Genomic DNA, 16804 nt, shown 5'->3' with positions numbered 1-16804 from the left:
TCAGCTGCAGCCTAATTTCCACTGTTAGTCAGCTGCATGCCATCGCCTGCAGTGGCCTGAGTTCCATGCAGACCTCTACTCCCTGGAAGTGAGATTCTTGACTTGGCTGAAGAAGAAATTTTAGGAAGAGCCAGTGTGAAGCAAAGTTAGAGTAGGGAGAAGGTTGAACGTTGTTTTCTTTGTTGTTTTAACATAGCTTTAAGTAGAGAGTTGGTAGAAAAAGAAGTTCTTGGGGAAAGACCACATACACCCAAGCGTGGATGTGGAGAGAAGAAACAGGCACTGGAGGACTTTTTTTTTTAGCCTTTTTAGCTGCAGGGGAGTCAGCCTCTGGGGAAGTGACTGTCTACACCTTTTAGCAAGTCAGTTTCCATACACCAAAAGTTCTTATCTGAAGCTCCCAAAGAGGTAATGCCAATGCAAATTCCTAGCTTCCAAGTTTTGCAGAGGTTTTAAACCTTTAGGAAACTCTCAGATAAGATTTACATATTTCAAACAGAAGATACCAGATACTGCTAACACTCCCTAGTCAAACCAGCTGCAGAACACTACAAGGTCTCCTGAAACAATGGACCCTTCAGGAGTAATGTCCAGCCCTCTGAGTAGAGCCACAGAGCTGACTTGGGAGCTCTTAAAGGTCCCTCCCAAATGGTTGCTAAGAAACATCTGCTTTTCTTTCTTTGCCATCTTCTTTTTATTATAATTTTCTTCCTTTTCTTCCTCCTCTTCATCCTCCTCTTCTTCTCACCTCCACCCCGCCTTTTTTTTTTCCTTCAAGATAGGGTCTCTCTATATAGACAGGGTTAGTCTTATGAACTCACTGAGATCTGCCTGCCTCTGTCTCCAAAGAGCTGAGATTAAAAGTGTGTGCTTCCACACTCCTCCTCCTTCTTCATTCCCTTCCTCCTCCTCCTCCTCCTCCTTCTCCTCCTCCTCTTCCTCCTCCTCTTTCTTTCTTTCTTTCTTTCTTTCTTTCTTTCTTTGAGACAGGGACTCATTGTGTAGCCCTGGCTGGTCTAGAACTCACTATGTAAACTAGGCTGGTCTCGAACTCATCAAGATCCATCTGCCTCTGCTGAGTTCTGAGTTCAAAGGAGTACAGCACCACACCAGATCCTGTCCTCTCCTTGGATAAATGAAAGTATAGGGTGGATCTAGAGGTGCTTAGCTCAGACTACAATCTGGAAAGACAAAAGTAGTGAGCCACAAGGGTTTCCCAAGGGTGTTAGGATCCATCTTTTACTGTAAATGGAAATTTCTTGTGATATTTCTAGAAAACAACAGATTTATAGCTGGCAAAGGAGAGAAAGACCGTATATACACCCCACCTAGACCTTAGAATGATTCATTGCTATTTCAGAATTCTTATTTAAAATATCTTTGCATAAAAGGAATCTTGTCTCTGTATGGGCAACCTTCATAGCAAATGCTGTCAGTTGTACTGGAATATTCTTAAGCTATTTTTTTAACATTTATTTATTTTAGGGGGAGGCGTACACACGCCATGGCACACACGTCGAGGCCATGAAAGGACAACTTTCTGAAAGAAGCTGGTTCTGTCCTTCCACTGTGTGGAAGACAGAACTCAGATCATCAGGCTTGGTGGAGAGCATCCTTACCTGCTGAGCATCTCATCAGCCCTGTGCTAGACCTGGAAGGCTTTGGCGGACTCCGGGACTAGCCCCTCTATTCCCTTCCCACGTCCCCTTATTTCCTCCGTCTTTCTATCCTAAGCAATGTGATTATCACCCACAACAGGGACCTTGGCCTATGATCCCATAGACATTTAAGGGCCTACTCTTCAACTCTTCATTCTTTCTGGACCAAAAGGGAGGGAGAAGCCAAGAGAGTGAGCAAAGGCTGCAGTGTGGTGGCAAAGCCTGCAATCCTAGCACTCTGAAGGCAGAGGTGGACAATCTTTGTGAGTTCAGGCCAGTCAGGGCTATCTGAGACCCTCCTGTCTCAGAGAGAGAGAGAGAGAGAGAGAGAGAGAGAGAGATGGAAGGAGGGAGGGATTAGGGACTCAGAGGGGAAGTAGATCTAGGTGTGTATGGTCAGGGAGGACAGTTGGGGAAGAGTTGCTAAAAATTAGTTAGCAAATACATTCATGTGTTTGGCCAGATGCTGTTACTGTTGCCAACTTCAGGTTCCTCTTGAAGCAACCGTACAGGATAGTGCCACAATTAGTCCCTATATGGTACAGAGTCCAGGACAGGTAACTTGTATGCAGCTAGCAAGAGGGAAGTGTGGTTGACTGTTGGTCTTAAAGACCAGTTTTTCAAATCTAGAGAAAAACTTCAAGAAACCAGGCTGTAGCTGCATTGAGGGTCTTGGGTCTCAGTGGAGGTGTTTCTGTACTTTGGGTGCCTGGTCCATTTGGAGTCCGAGGACTACACTGTAGCCAGCCAGAATCTCAGGAGGCAGGACTCCTTCCAGACCCCATACACTTGGGGACATCACCCATTCCCATCAGTGTATGGTCAGTGACTCTGAGCTTCTTCCCATTTGGGGAGTCTCTGGAAGGAGACAGGCTCTTCTGCCCCACACCACATAACTTTCTTCTAATAAGAGAAAACAGGATCTTGTTCTTTCTGCCTCTTTGCCTAGGTCCAACATCTCTATCCCTTCTGCATGCTAACAATAGAGGGGTAACAACAACCACTACCTGTCATGGACATGAGAAAGCCAGTCAGGGGTGTGTGTGTGTGTCTGTGTGTCTGTGTATGTGTTTTGAGACAGAGTTTCTCCATGTAGCCCTGGCTGTCCTAGAAGTAGATCTGTAGACCATGCTGGCCTCCAACTCACAGAGATCCGCCTGCCTCTGCCTCCTGAGTGCTGGGATTAAAGGCGGCTAGCATGTGTGTTTTAAACCTGATTCTTACAAGCACCTATCCAGTGTCCATATCCAATATTTCCCCTCCAGTCCCAAGCAGTCAGCACAGGCCCTCACTTCCCTCACACACAGAAAGCGAGTGATACTTCTGTGATGGTCAAATGTCCCATGTAACCTTAGCTTGAGCACGGGATCACTGTTTAAACACTGTCTAGATGTTGTTGTGACTGACACCTGTGAACAGCTGGTTTTAAAGGAAGGAGATTGCTCTGGATAAGGAGGGTGGGCCTCCATCAGTCAGCTGAAGGCTTCCGGAGCAAACACAGATTTCCTGGAGGAGCAGGCTTCGTGTCACAAGCTGGGGATGCAGAAGTCTGGCTGGAGTGTCCAGCCCACCCACTCTTCTACAGAGTTCAGACGTGTCAGTCTCTGCAATCACTCGGGTCATTTTCTCCCTCGCCCTCCATCCTATCGCTTCCATTTCTCAGGAGGACCCTGACTAGTTTACACAGATCGGGGTGAAGACTCAGTGAAAGGGACAATGTCTTTCTGGAGTCAACTCTTCCCGGGAGCAGCAGGCAGGAAGTGTCAGTTGTTGGCTGCAAATGAGAAAAGTGAGGGCTGGGAAAGTGAGGCTTCTAAGGCCTCAGAGAGCTGGAGTCAGGATCCCAGCCAGACCTGCCTTTTCCTTGTCACCCACCTCCTCACAGGTTAGCCAAGGGGCTCACCACGGGGGCTCTCTTTTCCCAGGGGTTCCCTTCTGGTTTACTTAAAGCCCTCAGGTGCTGGTAGGGGAAGTAAGACCAGAAGCCCTTTTAGGACTCTGGTATTGAACTAACTGATTCTTGTGCAAGAGCAGTTGGGGGTGGTGGCTTGCCAAGACTTATTGCTGCAAAACTGTCTTGTGGCTTTGAGATAAGTGAAGTTAACGAAGGAGCAGCGACAGCTGGGAAGCCTGGCCCATGTCCCAGCAGCCCTAGGGAGCGAAGGTCTTTGAGAGACAGACCTGGGATCCGCATCACAGAAGCCTTTGGGACCCACAGAGGTGAGGGCAGTGGAGGAGCCAGAAGGCCCTAGTCCTCCACACTCTCAGAGGTCCTGGAGCCTGGTGCAAGGGGTAGCAGGGCACTTCTTTACCCGGTTCCTCTGGCTTCAGTCCTCATCCTCAGCCCTTCCCCCAGATCCTCCCTTGGACTTTATCTGTTTGGTTGATGTGAGCAGTTTCAGGCACTAAGGGACCCATAGGGCTTGGGCACACAGAGAACAGATGGGCACAGTACTTCTGGCTTAGTGGAGAAGGAGGGAGGGCACGACAGCCTAGTGGGCAGAGGCACTTGCCAGGAAAACCTACTGACCTGATCCTCAGAACCCACATTGAGGTGGAAGGTGAAAACCAACACGTGCCCACACACCCATATCATGTTCACATGCAATAATAGCATAAAAATATAAGAAATAGTCATGGAGACCCTATGACCATAGATTATCAAGACAAACTCTACTACTGTTAATATTTGGCTGCTATTTTTTTTGTTGTTGTTTATATTTTTCGAGACAGGGTTTCTCAGTAGTTATGGAGCTTGTCCTGGAACTCGCTCTGTAGACCAGGTTGGCCTCGAACTCTTAAGATCTGCCTGTCTCTGGCTCCTGAATGCTGGGATTAAAGGTGTGTACAAGCACTGCCCAGATTTTTTTAAACTTTTTTTGGGGGGTTTTCATGACAGGGTTTCTCTGTGTTTAATAGTCCTGGCTGTCCTGAAACTCACTTTGTAGACCAGGTTGACCTCGAACTCACAGAGATCTGCCTGCCTCTGCCTCTGGAGTGCTGGGATTAAAGGTGTGTGACACTACTACCCTGCCTCTAATTTTCTTTTTTTGAGACAGGATTTCTAGTCAAGGCTGGCCTCTAGTTCCCTAGGTCTAGTTAAAGATGACCTCGAACACCTGGTCTCCCTGTCTCTATCTAAATGCTGATTTATGCAGTGTCAGGATTGAACTCAGGGCTTATACACGATAATCAGGCTGTCTATCAACTGAGCTACATCCCCAGAATGATGGGAAATGCTTTTACTTTTTATGTTTATTTTTTCTTATGTGTATTTATAAATGACTGCATGTATGTATATGCACCTGGTTGTAAGACTTCATGTGGGTGCTGGGAACTAAACCCAGGTCCTTTGCAAGAGCAGCAAGTGAAATCTCACCAGCTCCTGGATGGCACATTCTCATTGTGAAGGCACCCTTAGGTGGTTTGCAGTGATAATCTGTTCGGAAATAAATTGTCAAGAAAATAACTCCACCCAGCTCGGGACTGTGCTGCGGCTCCTCAGTCAGGGCTTGCTAATGGAAGCTATCTTCTCAGAACCTGCTGAAAACCATAGGGAGGGGATCCCCTCTGGTCCTTCCATTCCTGTGGGTTCTTCTCAGAGCCATGGTGGGAGGCATGATGACAGCAGCCCCTGGCGATGGGACAGGGGAGGAAAAGGGGGAGAGGCCTGAGGTCACCTCAGAAGTAAGGTCACCTCAGAAGTTACAAGCTACTCAAAACAGACAAGATGGTGGGATGGTGGGGTGGGAGGGGACTAAGAAAGTGGGTCTAGTGGACTGGGCTGATGTGCTTTCAGCTTCTAGCCTGCCACAGCCAAAATTACATGCTTCAACTTGTTCTGTGGGGTGAGAAGACAGCTCTGTAGTCTTGGGGTTCAACCCCGGGCAAAGCAGGCCTTAGGGTCAGCAGAGTGAACTATGTTAGACCCAGCCTGGGGGGTGGGGGACCTGCTGGCAGGAGGGCACGGCCACTTATCTTCCTAACCTCCAGAGTCCATCGGCTTGATGCAGTTACTGGTTGTGACACCAGTTCTGTGCTTCCCCCCAACTAACTGCCACAGGTCACTAAGCCCCAGGTTCCTCTTTGCTTAGCCTCCCTTCACAGAGGTCTGCTGAGCTTGCTGTGCCTTCATTACCCTGACCTGGGGCTTTGGAGGGCACCATGCCAGCACACCACCCCCGCAACCCTAGGGTACACAGTGAACACTTGTTGAATGAATGCATGAATGCATGAACGAATGCAGTTATAAATGAATGAGGATTGTATGCTGACTATGTGTGAATGAGTTTGACGTGGTTCCCTAGGCCCCAGAGAAAGAGTAGTCTGTTAGTCTTTGGGCATATTGCGTCAGTCAAGAAGTCAGTGTGGAAAGCTAGAAGCGGATGGCTGATCAGCAAGGAGCCTCAAGAGAGGCTGGGGAACATTTAGTGAGATCATGCACAGGCCACCCAGTTCTTGGACACCCTCAAGGGCCTGCTATGGTAGGTTCCATAAGTGACAGCCTGCTGATTGCATTCACATACACAAACCTGGACAACTCTCGAATGCATGCACAATCTAAGCCCATGAGTATGCAGAGAGACACAGACTCCCATCACATATGGCCATGTTCCCAAGCCCCCATTACAGGGACAACACCACAAATACCAGCTGCCTTGGGTAGCCACCCTGTCACATTGTTACAAGTGACAGTATAACCAATGTGAGCCCCAGGATTGATAGCCACAGTGTGCCATGGTTGGGACTTCACCATACACACGTGGGCTGAGTTGAGTACTCATAGTCTTGCACTGCTTCCCCTCCACTGTGTTGACCCCCCACCACCACCGCAAAGGGCTTCTGGGATATGTCATCACCTGCACTCCCAATGAATCCAGAGGAATCATAAGGCCTGTCTGTCATCCCCCTGTTACTTCCTCAGTAGTCCCTGCTCAGAGCTGTCCTGAAGGCCCTCAACACGCCCGAAAAAGTATAATCGGACTGGAACATGGACTCTGGGATAGCGTGATCAAGCTGAATGACCCTCACAGCCCCTTTCTTTATGGGTCTCAATTTCTCCATCCACCAATGGGAATGTGAATGGAGGGGGCAGTCTCTTCTAGCTCCTGTGATAGGGACATCGCCAACTCTTTGGCTCCTCTGACATTCCCTAAGTCTCTACTCCAACGGTATTGCCCGAAGCCTGTTGTTAATGAAGATCCCTGCAAGGTACCCTTGCCCTAACCCTAACCAATCAAGCCATTCCTGAGGCCTGGGAGGGGCTCCCTGGGGCAGAGCTGGTGTTTGGTTGTCTACAGAGCTGGGAGAATGACTCTTGAGCTTGCAAGCAGAGAGATTGCTGGGTGACCTCCTGGCACCCACCTAAAGCCTCTGGAAAAAATGCCACCTGAGCTCAGAGGGTTAGTCTCCAGAAACAAAGGAGAAAAACCTTCTAGAGAAGCTGCCTTGCGACCTGGCAAAGGACTCAGGCAGGATGGGCACTCTGGGCACGCATAGGTGGGTGTTGTTCTAGGAAAGTCAAGGTGGTGGTCTCCCTGGTGTCTTTCTTGTTCCTCACTCTTCCCAGATGCTCAGCCTTCACAGACAGTCCAGAGTTTCGATGTTTGAAGCTCTGTAGCCAAGTTCCCTTGCCCCTGAGTCTGGGGAAAGGTCAACTGATGTGTACCTAACCCAAGTCCTGTCAGGGTCACCATGAAACAACTGAAACTTTTCTTCAAAGGGCAATTGAGTGGTCACTCAGTGCCAGGTACACTATAGGAGCCAGAGAACACAAACAACATTCCAAACTGGTATTTTTCCCTGTGACTAAATGTTTACTGGGTGTCCTCGAGCTTTCTGTGGTGAAGCAAGTTAGTGTGTTATATAATTCACAAGTTCTGAAGAAAGGTGAGCCGGCTTCATTTCTGAGGGTTTTGGCAGGCGTTGTGAGTACACTGTGTACATGGGGATTGTTTAGGGATGTGGGCGGAGGAGACACTCAAGTGTGCTTTGTTTCCCTCATAGCTGAGCACAGAACCTGTCCTAAGAGCATCTAGGGAGGTCTAGCGGGGTCAGAGGTCTCCAGAAGTGCTAGAGCACTTGTCCACCTGACCCCTAGCATGACAAAACAAACCAACCAACAAAAAACCTTAGAAGCCCTGGAGCACAGCGAGCCTTCCCGGCACCCCCCCCCCATTTAGATCCACATCTGTGTGGTCTCAGGGTTCCTTTAGCAGCAGGTGCCTCTCTGCCCACCACACCTGAGAGGACAGATATCAGTGATCATATCAAAGAGCCCTTTCAGAAGCTCAAACTAGCACTGTCCTTCCACAGCTTGGAGTAGACTAGAGGCTCCATTTTAGAAGCTATTTCCTCATAGGACTCTCTAAAGCCTAGCTATTTTATTGACAGCCCTACATCTTTCTATCCAACTAAGAAATCCCTCCCTGGGGCATCTTCCTTCCCTCCGTTTGAGGGTGTGCCAACCTCATGCTTTCCTTCCCCTATTTCCCCATCCTAGTGCCTGCTCTTCTACAAAGCCCTGGCTGGCCACTAGGGCTTTTGCCATCATCTGCCCCTCCCCACCTTGCTCTCAACTTTCCTCTCTATGCCTGAACTTTCTGATCTCTGTAACCCCTGTCAACTCCAGGAGGCTAAAGCTTGTTGACAGCTCCACCCCACAGTACACAGTTCAGGGGTGGGGGAAGGGATCCATTATCAAATGAGAGGAGCCTGGAGCAGCCCAAGGAGCCCCTACAGGCCTGATGTTTGGACCTCTCAGGCCAGCCGGGCTGGAGAAGATGGAATTCTCCCACAGGAGGGAGCAGCCCCTTGACAGGTCTGGAGTCCTAGGACAGTCTAGGCAGGGAGCACAGGTATCTAGACCTGGACAAAGGGAGTGGCCCTGTGGGTCGCGTAACCGGCTCCATGAGTCTTATCAGTGCGAACCTGTGTCCTAATCCCTGGAGCTTGTCGTGTTCCTGACAGCGCACATGGGTCAAAACAGTACGGATGAACTCGGCTCACCCAGTGATCTGAGCTCTCCACAGTGAACCCGATAAGCTCCCAGGCTGTCCCTGCGGCAGAAGGTTCTGAGTGGAACAGGAACCTGACAGAAACAAGCCTGTCCATCCTAACCCACCTTCCTGGCCCAGGAGGACTCCAGTGGGCAGCTGTAGGAAGAAAGGTTTAGCTTGGGCCAGACTGATTCCAGATATCTGAACGTTCCAAGGTAGGATGGGGAGGGGCAGACCCTCTGACTCACTTCTTTATTTAGCAGGAGGTGGTTATCCATAATCTCCATTGAGGTTCCCTGATCCCTGACTCCACAAGTGGCAATGCCGGCTGGACTTCCCTCCCACCACACACACACCTCCTCCATCAAGTCAAAGCTGTGCTTTGGGGCAGCCTTGGAAGTCCAAGGCTCTCCTCTCTGTGCGTCTGCATAAGACGTCAGTTCCGGCCTTGCTTAACGTTCCTAAGGAAAGTTCTGTGGAGCAGAGTCCTACTGGCTCTTTCACAGAGGAAGCTGACACTGTGCCCTGGGCCTGGCTTGTAAGCTGTGGTACTCTAGGCACTTGAGCCAGACCTTGGATGTAATGCCATGACTGTATGTAACTGCCCAGGCACACACCCGGATGCTCTGATGGATATGTGGGTACTTGCATGAAAAGTTTCCTGTCCGTTCTCTCTCAGCTTCCCCTATTTATTCTCGTTTCAGACACCACTTGTTGACAGGTAAGAATGTGCCAGGCCATGGAGTAGCCCCATGCCCCAGGGTTGTATTCCCCTAAGAGATACATCCAGCTCCATCCCCCTGCTATCAGTGAATCTGATCTTATTTTGAAATAGGGACTTTGCAAATGTCAGATTAAATAAATTCATCTTAGATGAGACTGGGCTCAGAAGAGGAAAATCTGGACACATAAGGTAAGATAGCCACGCGAAAAAAAAAGGAGGCAAAACATAGAGATACTGTTCACAGGGGCAATGTCTAGATGGAGGTGAGAAGTGTGCCCCTCCTTGGCATGTCCAGCACACCCTATTGCCTATAAACAGAAGGTTCATGTCCCCTGTATAATCTTCAAAGCCTCCCTGGTTACTGTCCAGGCTCCTGGGGCCCACAAGGTTGAGAGAGAGGAGGCCCAGGGTCTAGACTTAGCATCTTCTCAATAGCAGTCCCCATCCATAGCCCTGTGCCCACTGCACTCTGACTCCAGTTTCCATACTGACCTGAGGACAGGCCCTGCTGCTGCTCCCCAAGCAGACCAGAACAACCTGGTCCATCTGTGGAAGCTTGGCACGATTTGGTAGACCCCGAGCCAGGGAGGGTGGGGAGGAAGAAAGGGCAAGGCCACGGCCTGCTGGCTGTTGAACTGATCTTTCTGTGAACTCACAGAGGCTGGTACAAATAGAGGTTTCTAGAATCCCTGTGCCCATGAGCATGACAGGGCACCAGCACACTCGACAGGATGGACGTGGGGTATAATGGTTTATATTGACACTCCATCTGGTTCCCTCTGTCTTGCCATTTTGCCTAGACAAGCCTCACTTCCAAATACAAGGACTGGAGACCCTATGCATGAGGCCTTTCTTTGTCCCAGGAACCCTGAAGCCCAGTGTAGGGCAGAAGGGAAATGCCGGGCTCAGCTGTGCCTGTTAAGAATGGGTGGACAAGTGTACTCCCTCACTCTTCAGGGAAAGCCTTGGGCATTGATTGTTGTGTGACATGCCCCAGGGGCTCTTCAGTGACAAAGAGTGTTTGCCACTCAACATGGTAACTTTCATAGTAACAAAACTACTTCTGTCGCTTTCCCTTCCCTGTAGGGATATTTTGTTTGGGATCTAAGTGACCTGGAGACCAGAGTGAAGAGCTAAGCCACTAGAGGCCAGGCAGTGATGGCACACACCTTTAATCCCAGCACTAAGAGATATGATTGGGGAGAGAAGGGAATATAAGGTGGGAGGAGACAGGAGCTCAGATGCAGTCTGAGGATTCAGTCTGAGTGTGCAGTCTGAGGTTTTGTGCAGACAGATGCAGTCTAAGGATTCACAGGAACAGGATGGCCCCTTTGGTAGAGGTAAGAACTCTCTAGTGGCTAGCCGCTCTGCTTCTTGGATCCGTCAGGTTTCACTCCTGATAGCTGACTCTGAGCTTTTATTATTAAGACCAATTAAAATTGGTGCTACACTTCCCTGCTCACTTTCTCACACCGTCCTGGTATTTTCTATAGGTACTCTCCAGATAAATAAAAAACCTTCTAATCCACTGGTTCCCAACCTTCCTAATGCTGCGACCCTTTAATTCAGTTCCTCATGTTATGGTGACCCCCTAACCATACAATTATTTTTGTTACTACTTCATAACTGTAATTTTGCTACTGTTATGAATCGTAATGTAAATTTATTTTTGGAGATAGAGGTTTGTTGAAGGGGTTGAGAACCACTGCTAGTCCTTTCTCCAGGTCAGCCAGAAAAGCCCAGGTTAAAACACACAGGCAGAGGTACACAGTCTTACATAGGTACACACACACACACCGATCCAGGTACACACAATCTCAGACACAGTACAATCCCACAGATCCATAGACTCACACACAGCTGCTGTGAAACAGACATATGCACACAGATACACAGCCATAGATACACAGGTGTAGCCATCCCCAGAATACCCATTAATGTGTGCACACACAGACATGCAAACATGCATTGGTAGAGGTGACACACATAACTGTCCATATACTTGCACTCCATTCCATATGATGAAAAAAGGACCTAAATGAAGCAACCGACTCCTCCAGGAGCAATCAGATCCTCAGCTAGAACAAGATGGGGTTCCAGGCACCCCAGGAGAGATGAAACTGGCCTGAAGGAGTCTGAGCAGCCTAAGCTCTACATGTTCAGTGATGGGCATCCACAGAGCATAGAGACATTGAAGACCCCGTTCAGGATAGGAGTCAGGCTTCCCCTGCACACTTCATAAAGTATTTATTAGGCAGAGGGAATATATAGAGTAGGGATAAGGGTGGGAAAGTGTGGCCCAGGAAGTCATCCTAGTTGGGAGGAGCACAAAGGGAAGGTAGAGAGGTGACAGGGGCTGAGCAGGTGGACAATGGGGAGTCTGGCCTTATCCTGGCCATGGGGAACCACAGGCGGACTTCAGCTGAGGAGGGACCACATAGTGGGCCCAGGGAGGCGGGCAAGCGCTTTCTCTCTCCGGCTCAATCTTTGCCTTGTACAACCTGGTGGTTCTGTGACTCGTGACTGAACCTGAATGGGCTACAAAAGTGACCCTTCATAGAGAGTTTCGCCACCTGTGTGAGCCCTTGCTTCTCAGAGCTGGACTGAGAGGTAACAGTCCCTGAGAAGTGAGTTCACCCTCTAGGGAGAGTTTGTCCCTGCTTGACTCTCTGACTCTCCCCTGAACTTTCCCCCCTCCGTGTTTCTCCTGCTCTGCCACTGGAGTGCCTCCCTGCCCCCATGCTGAGTTGACCTCCAGTCAGAACACTCACCAAGTTCAGCCTGTTTGGCGGCCCTTTTCCTGTCTGCCTTCCCTTTCTCAGACACAGTTAGTCACCAGCCTGGCCTGCTGAACCAGGTACAGGAGCTGGGGTGCAAATGCTACTCCCTAAATGTGTGGATCCTGTAACCAGGTTGAGGACAGAGCAGTGTTCCACAAACACCTGTGGAATTAAATTGCTTGATCCTGAGCACACAGGAAGCCCCTCCCTGAGCCCAGGCTTCACAGGGGATGGTGGAAAGGATCTCCAGATGTCTGTAGATTCCAGGGGTTGACTTGTTAGACAAGTCTGGATGGCTTTTCCTGTGCCCTGTCAGGGGCAAGTGCCCAAAAGCAGTCAGTCTCTGCCTGCTCCCAGGAAGCTCCAATTCTAGAGATGGAAGAAAAACCCAACCACCTAAGCTGAGAGGAGACTGGAGTCTCAGGGTGCAGTCTGGGGTCATAGAAAGCATCTCCCAGGAGGTGATGTGCAGACTAGGCCTGGAGAATGTGATCTCACAAAGTAATGATTTGGGGTGAGCCAGGCTGGCAGAGAGGAGAGCACGTGCAAAGGCCAGTGTGGTGCAGTGAGACCCGGATGTGTCCCTTGACCACATCCATCCACTAAGACCAAAAAACTCTCCCTTGTGTCTGGCAGTCAGGCAGGCCTGAGGTTAAACCCCATCCACTAGAGTGGGCAAGCCCAGTCAGAGCCAGTGGACGGAGAGAAGGAGAACAGACCTGGAACTGATTGTTCTAAGACCCAGAACCTTCTGGCTTTGACCGCAGGGCAGTCTGTGAGCTTGCGAGGATCACCCCGGGAAGCTGTGTGCACTGACATGGCACAGAAGACAGCCATCCAGACTTGTTTAGTCTGCAAAGGGAGGCAGCCGAGGGAATCGTGAAACAAGATGAGGTCACAGCTGGGACTTGTTTTGTACCTCTGGTCAGTCTCACAGCCAGGTGATGGTCCCCTGCTTCCTGAGGACAAGACAGGGATGTTCCAGTGAGGCCCCAGGACTGTCTCACAGCCACGATGGGGACTTTTGCAAACTCACGCTTCTGCCATCTTCCCCGACAGAAGCCAGCTAACGCAGGCCTGAGAACTGACATGCACAACAAGACCTCTGTGGAGTCTCTACTGTACCCTACATCCCCTGGAGGCCTGGGCTGGGTGGACTCACTTTGTTTAATGACCAGCTGAGTAGTCAGGCATGGCATGGTGGTGCACACCCAGAATCTGAACAAATACTCAGGATGTGGAGGTAGAAGAATTCTGAGTTTGAGGCCAGCCTGGCTACATCCTGAATTCAAGGCTAGCTTGAGTTCCACAGTGAGATCCTCTCTCAAGAAAACAAGGTTGGGTGTTGATGGCGCATGCTTTTAATCCTAGCACCCAGGAGGCAGAGGCAGGCAGATCTCTGAGTTTGAGGACAGCTTAGTCTACAGAGTTAGTTCCAGGACAGCCAGGGCTACATAGAGAAACCCTGTCTCCAAAAAACTAACCAACCAATCAATCAATAAATAAATACCAACCAAAAAACAAAAGCAAAAGCTGTCAGCAAGACAGTTCAGCAGGGAAAGGCCTTGTCACCAATGATGCAAGTCTGACGATCTTAGTTTGATCCCAGGGACTGAAGGGACAAGGAACACATTCCACAGAGTGGTCCTCTGACCTCCACAGGTATGCTGTGGCAAAGTACCACGTTAAAAAGGGCCAGCGAGCCAGGCGGTGGTGGCACATGCCTTTAATCCCAGCACTCGGGAGGCAGAGGCAGGCGGATCTCTGTGCATTCAAGGACAGCCTGGTCTACAAGAGCTAGTTCCTGGACAGGCTCTAAAGCTACAGAGAAACCCTGTCCCGAAAAGCCAAAAATAAATAAATAAATAAATAAATAAATAAATAAATAAGGGCCAGAGATGCCAGGCGGTGGTGGTACACACCTTTGATCCCAGCACTCAGGAGGCAGAGCTCTGTGAGTTTGAGGTAAGCTTGGCCTATAGAGTGAGTGCCAGGACAGCCAAGGTTCCACAGAGAAACCCTGTCTTGGAAAAACAAAAACACAAAGCAAAGCAAGCAAGCAAACAAACAAACAAACAAAAAAATGGCCAGGGATGTGGCTCAGTGGTAAAGAGCATGCTTAATACAAGCAAGGTTCTGGGTTTGAATCCCCACTACTGAATATAAAAATAGTCTTAAAAAATACGACCAGAGACTGGAATCACACATAGCTCAGTGGTAAGAGCACTGGTTGCTCCTCTGGAGGACCCCAGCACCCGCATGGAAGCTCACAACTGTCTCTAACTCCAGCTCCAAGGGATCCAACACTCTTCTCTGGCCTCCACAGGCACCAGGCACACACGTGGTGCACCAACATGCATACAAACACCAATATGCATAAAATAAAATAAAATTACAAAATATGAGCATCTGCGTGACAACTCCGAACTGACTGGTTGCTTTAGGACAGTCTTGGCTCCATCTCTTTTGTGGGGGCAGGTAAGTCTCCAGACCTCCCCCGCTTAAGTATTGCAGAAGCCCAGACTGGCTCAGATCTCCTAGTCATTCTCCTTGAATACATTAGGACTAAGAAGTCAGGCCCGCAGACAGACGAGTTCTACTCCTAGTGCCTCAGTTTCTCCAACAGTAAAATGAGCTTAGCTCTGCACTAAGACTGGGGTCATGGTTAAGACTTCATTTGCTTTAGTTATCTATCCACTCAGCAGGTGAGGGTTGTTTTCCGCTGACAGTCTGGCTCCAGGCTACTTCTTGAAGTCCCATTATGGCCTGACCTCTTTGAGCATATATATTCTTAGCTCAAATCCTCTGGAAATAGTCAGAGAAGTCCTTTTATGCGACATAAAGAGTTATGGCCAATCTCATTCTGTCCTGCTCCAGAAATCTAGGTTGGACTAGTATACCTGAACCCTTGCCTTTCCTGGGATAGTGGGGCATAGGCCAAAAACCTTCCACAGGTACCATAGATTGGGCACCACACCCTTTCATGACCTTACCGGAAGACTGAAGTCCAAGTGGTCAATAATTTTCTTGAGGCCACAGAGCCAATCATTTCTGGAGCTGTGCTGACCAATACAGTAGCCACTAGCCATACACAGCTAACTATGTTTAACTGAATTAAGGCAAAATAAGCAGAAGGATTTGGTTCTTCAGCCACAGTAAGCACATTTCAAATATTCCATCCTCACATGTGACCAGTGGATAGCATGTTAGACAAAGCACATGACATTTGCACAGTCCTAAGTTTTTTGGTCACCGCTGGCCTAGAACCAGAGTTCTCAGTCCTGGCTGTCCACTGGACTCATATGGAGAGCTTTAAAACACTAATGTTAGGCTATGCATGTTGAGCAGGAAGATCTCTGTGAGTTCAAAGCCAGCCAGGTCTACAGAGCAACTTCCAGGCTGGCCAGGGACATATAGTGAGACCATGTCACAAACAAAACCAGTGATGTTAGGCTGGACATGTAGCTCACTAAGTAGAATGCTTGCCTAGCATGTACAAGGCCTTACATTTGAGGCTGGTGTCTTTTGTTTTTAGTATTTATTTATTATTTTATATATATGGGTGCTGTATCTGCATGTATGCCTATAGGCCAGAAGGGGCATCAGATCCCACTATAGATGGTTGTGAGCCACCATGTGGTTGCTAGGAATTGAACTCAGATCCTCTGGAAGAGCAGCCAGTACTCTTAACCACTGAGCCAGCTCTCCAGCCCTGAGGCTTCTGTCTTAGACCATACACCACCACCACCATTACCACCATCACCGCCGCTGCCGCTGCCGCCACCACCACAACCACCCCGTGCCATCCTGACATGATGAGACCCTGGTTTTGATTCCCAGCACCACATAAACTGAGCATAGTGAGGCATGCCTATGATCCAAGTATTTAGGAGGCAGAGGTGGTGGTGGGGGGGTTGGAAATTCAAGATTCTCTTAAAGTGACAACATGATGAATTTGCTGACAGCCTAGTATACAGGAAACTGTTTAGAGCAACAAAATACACCGGGGCAATGGTGGTGCATGCCTTTAATCCCAGCACATGGGAGGCCAAAGAAGACAGATGAGTTCGAGGCCAGCCTGGTCTACAAAGCAAGTTTCAGGACAGCCAGGGCTACACAGAGAAACCCTGTCTCAAACAACAATAAAACTAAAACACTGATGTTGGAGCTTTCCTCGCAGAGGCTGTGCACACCAATCAGAGAGCTGCTATTTAGAAGCTATTGGAAAAGATCTACACTTTGAGCTCAACCTGTGCGTATTCACACCCTGCTCTCAGCCTGCACTTGCAGGCCCACAGCAGGAAATACTGTTGAGAAATTTGCCCTCATCACAGCTGGGATTCACAGGCTCATCCCCTAGCCTGAGACTTTTGGGGACAGGAGGGAAAAGGCATAGGCCAGGTTAGGGGCTATGAATGGAAGGCCTGGAACACAGAAGTATCCCCCATCTGGCTTGAGAGGACGGTGCAGTGCCGGATAACTGTCAGCTCCATGTCCACATGCTGATTAGAAACCAATTGGAGGGGCACATGGTTCAAAACCAGCATGATTTTTTTTTTTTATTTCCAGTAACCACAATACAGTTCTAGTCACATCACTGCCTGCAACATGGGAAGATGGGCCAAAGCTAGAGAGACCCCCTCT

This window comes from Microtus oregoni, unplaced genomic scaffold (genome assembly GCF_018167655.1).
Source record: "Microtus oregoni isolate MIOR12 unplaced genomic scaffold, Mior012 000028F_ref0000031, whole genome shotgun sequence".
In the NCBI taxonomy this organism is placed as follows: domain Eukaryota; kingdom Metazoa; phylum Chordata; class Mammalia; order Rodentia; family Cricetidae; genus Microtus; species Microtus oregoni.
Note: the sequence above shows the minus strand (reverse complement) of the source record.